Here is a 4,545-nt window from a genome sequence, read left to right on the forward strand (position 1 = left end):
CTCTCTTGTTGCGGAGCACAGGCTCCGGACGCGCAGGCTCAGTAGTTGTGGCTCACGGGCCTAGTTGCTCCGTGGCATGTGGGATCCTCCCAGACCAGGGCTCGAACCCGTGTCCCCTGCATTAGCAGGCAGATTCGCAACCACTGCGCCACCAGGGAAGCCCCTATTTTTACTTTTTTGGCTGCACTGGGTCTTCGTTGCAGCGCACGGGCTTTCTCTAGTTGCGGCAAGCGGGGGCTACTCTTTGTTGCGGTGCGCAGGCTTCTCATTGCGGTGGCTTCTCTTGTTGCGGAGCACGGGCTCTAGGCTCGCGGGCTCGGTAGTTGTGGCTCACGGGCTTAGTTGCTCTGCGGCATGTGGGATCTTCCCAGACCAGGGCTCAAACCCCTGTCCCCTGCACTGGCAGGCGGATTCTTAACCACTGCGCCACCAGGGAAGCCCAATAAGTATATTTTAAAATTAAAATGGAAACATGTGCCCAGCACCACACCTGGCATGAAGATGTTCAATTAGGTGGAATAAATGAACCACCTGCCTTTGTGGACTCAGGTTCCTGCCTCCCCTGTAGTGGCCACTGGAGGGCGCCCTTGGCCAGCTGGCTTTGGCTTGGAAAGCCTGGTCCACTGGTCAGGGCCTGGGTGGATGGTGGAACTGGCACTGGATGGCACCTTCATCTCCTTGAGCCTGACAAGCAGCTATAGAGAGGGAGTTGGGAGACACTGGAGTCCTCCCTCCCTTTCCCTGAACCACAGGTTCCTTGGCAATTCCCCCAAATCCCAGCAGGACCAGCTGACTGTGCTACCCCAGCCCCCTTCCCTCCCAGATGCCCCAGGATATCCCCAGAGACACCCCATGAGCAGCTGCTCCTGGCCACACCCCACTGCTAAGACAGGCACACCCCAGGCATGTCACTGTCTTTCCCACTGGGTCTTGGCCATGAAAATGTCCCCAGCCAGTCAGGCATGGCTCAGGCACACAGGAAGGCCACAGCAAACACTGATTGACTCAAGCCATCTCGGACAAAGGCCCTAGGATTGATCCCTGCAAGGATGGGGCCCAACCCCATCAGTGTCGGTCTCTTCTGCTTTCCATTCCGCAAAGAAGTCAGTCAACAAACTATTTCCAATGTCAGAACTGAGCCTAATCTGATTCCTGCCTCCAGGAATTCATGGTTAATGAAGCAAGTCAGACAGAGAAAGACAAATACCATTTGATATCACTTATATGTGGAATCTAAAAAAACGGCTACAAATGAACTTATTTACAGAACAGAAATATTCACAGGTGTACAAAACAAACTTATGGCTACCAAGGGGGAAAGGGTGGGGAGGGATAAACTGGGAGATTAGGATTGACATATATACATAACTATATATAAAATAGATAACTAATAAGAACCTACTGTATAGCACAGGGAACCCTACTCAGTACTCTGTAATGACCTATATAGGAAAAGAATCTAAAAAAGAGTGGATATATGTATATATATATATATAACTGATTCACTTTGCTGTACAGCAGAAACTAACACAACATTGTAAATCAACTATACTCCAATAAAAATTAATTAAAAATTAAAAAAAAAACCTCATGGTTAAGTAAAAACCAGGAAAACACTTAAATAACTCTAACACAGAGAGGCAAGGCCTAATATCTGTGCCAAGTGCACAGAGGTCAGGGAAATTTTTTCAGAGATGGGAGCATTTAAGTTGGGTCGTGACGCATGTGTAGGAGTTTGAGTTGAGAAGGATGGAAGAGCACTACACATCAGGGGTACAGCCCATGAAAAGTCACAGAGGCATTACTGAGGAACAGTTAAGTATGGCATTATTATCCACATTTTATAGAGGAGGACACTGAAGTCCAAAGCCCACCTTTTTTTTTTTTTTTTTGGCCTTGGCTGCGTGGCTTGTGGGATCTAAGTCCCGGATAAGGGATCGAATCCCGGGCTTTTGGCAGTAAAAGTGCAGAATCCCAGCCACTGGACCGCCAGGGAATTCCCAAAGCCCGCCTTGTCCAAGGTAACTCAGTTATAAAGGGCCAGGTTGGAATTAGAATCTGTGTCTTCTGATTTTGAATCTGTGCCTTTTCCACCACCCATCATCGCCTCTCCAGTGGAGGTCAGTTTCTGAGGGGGAGAGTCTTACCAGTTAGGGTAGTGGTCTCTGTTGGGGTTGAAGGGAGGCCCAAGGGATGGGGGATGCATGGAAGAGACTTTGACTGCAGTAGAGCCCGTGCTCTCGAGCCCCCCAGCAGAGAGCCACCTCCGGCGGCAGGCAGAGTAGAGCTCAGATGGGTGGAGGTTCCAGAGGCAGAATTCTATGGCCTTCTTATCTAGGATAACCATGGCAACAGGAGCATCACAGAGGGCCTGCCACGGTGCCCTTCCAGGCCCTGTCTCAGCCGGGCAGGAAGGAGGGGACCCAGCTTGGCTGGGGGCAGTGGCAGGGGGCCCTGGGGTGGGCCAGCCAGGCCTGGATGCTGCCCAGGCTCTGTGTAGGGCACCTGTCAGCCCACACCCCTCTCTTGGGCCAATCACAGTACAAACAGGACAGAAGCCAAGAAAGAAAAGAAGAGGTCTTGGCACAGCTGGACAGGGGAGGGGAGGGATACTGCCAGCCTGGGGCCTGGAATCAAGACAGACAACACCTCTACCCTGCGGCCAGGCAGCCCTGATCCCTGAAGGGCCATATAGACTCAACATACAAAGATATGAACACATGAGCTCTGATTCCTGCAGGAAGACGACAGGGACCAGGAGAGGCAGGGAGAGAGGCGGGGACATGCCCGGGTCCAGCTTCACCAAGCCCAGTCCTGCTAAAGACAACAGAACAGCCAGAACAGGAATTCTGGAATAGGCCAGAACTGGCCCAGCTACAGACACAAGGAGAGAGGATTCACCACAGCCTTTGGGAGAACACTGGGATCTCCAAGTTACCCCGTCCCCATGGACTCTACCTCCCTGAGGCCAGCCAGGTGAGGCACAGACGCCAACCATACCCCCAGCCCACCAGCTCAGGATCGGGGCTAATGGGCAGGGGAGGAAGAAGAGGAGTGTCCCAGGGCAGGGCTCCCCGAGAGAACTGCACTGGCTGTGAGAGCACAGGATGCTGTCACGCATTCACCACAAGCCTCAGCTTTCCTCATCTGTCGAATGGGCACGTTAGCAGTTTACATGCTGTAGACAAAGAAACCAAGGCGTAGACGCAGAAGTTGACTTGCCTCAAGTCACAGAAATTAGAGTTGGAGCTGGGAGGTATAACATGTCATGGTCTAGGTCAGAGCAGTGTGTCTTTTCACTGTTCCAGCAGGTTCCTGAGTTTCAGTTCCACAAGTAAGCACTAAATGCCAGCTGAGCTTAGTGCTGTGCTGGGTATTGTGGGAGGAAAAGGGAACAAAAAACAATGGTCTCTCCCATGACTTGATCACTTACTGGGTGCCAGGCAGTGCACTAAGTGCTTTTTAGAAATGATCTCAGCTCGGGACTTCCCTGGTGGTCCAGTGGCTAAGGCTTCCAATGCAGGGGGCCTGGGTTTGATCACTGGTCAGAGAACTAGATCCCCCAATGCCACAACTAATAGTTCACATGTCCCAGCACCCTCAGCTAAGACCCAGTGCAGCCAAGTAAATAAATATTTAAAAAGAAAAGAAAGGGGCTTCCCTGGTGGCGCAGTGGTTGAGAGTCTGCCTGCTGATGCAGGGGACACGGGTTCGTGCCCCGGTCCGGGAAGATCCCACATGCCGCAGAGCGGCAGGGCCCGTAAGCCATGGCTGCTGAGCCTGCGCGTCCGGAGCCTGTGCTCCGCAGGGAGAGGCCACAGCAGTGAGAGGCCAGCGTACCGCAAAAAAAAAAAAAAAAAAGAAAGAAAAAAAAATGAAAAGATTAAAAAAAAAGAAATGATATCGGCTCATCATCAGAACTGGGTAATAGGAAGTGTTATCTACCTGTGACAGGTGGATGTCGAGCCCAGAGAGAAAGTAAGTAATGTGCCTAAATCTCCACTCAAACCCAAGTCTGCCTGGTCCCCAGCCCTAGAGGTAATGACTGTGAAAGCTGCCTCCTGGCCCGAGGTTGCTGACCACCGGGCCGCCTGGGGTAAGGCCGCCTGTCAGGGTTGCCCTGGAGGGGGATTCCTGTACCAGGTGGGCGACTGGACCAGGCAGCCTGCTCTGAGTCTGTGTGTCAGCTTCCAGGGGAGCCTTCCTCAGGAGACGGCCAGACCCAAGGGCAGTGGGGGAGGACAGCACAAGGGCAAGCCGTCGAGGAGTGAACCATGGGGGTGACTGTCTGCTGGGCAAACAGGACGGCCAAGGAAGCTGCCTTGAGTTGCCTTGATGGGCCTCAGACACAGGTTGCCTGGCATCCCCAGCTCCAACCTCTCTCCACCCCAGGCCAGGGCTCCAGAGTTAGCAAGTCAAACTACAGGACAGTCAGTGACATATGAATTCCAGATAAATAATGAATAACTTTTTGGTGTAAATATGTCCTGCACTACATAAGCTTCCTGGGGAGGGCATCCAGAAGCAATGGTCCTTTCTGTGCTG

The sequence above is a fragment of the Physeter macrocephalus genome, chromosome 16 (genome assembly GCF_002837175.3).
Source record: "Physeter macrocephalus isolate SW-GA chromosome 16, ASM283717v5, whole genome shotgun sequence".
Lineage (NCBI taxonomy): Eukaryota > Metazoa > Chordata > Mammalia > Artiodactyla > Physeteridae > Physeter > Physeter macrocephalus.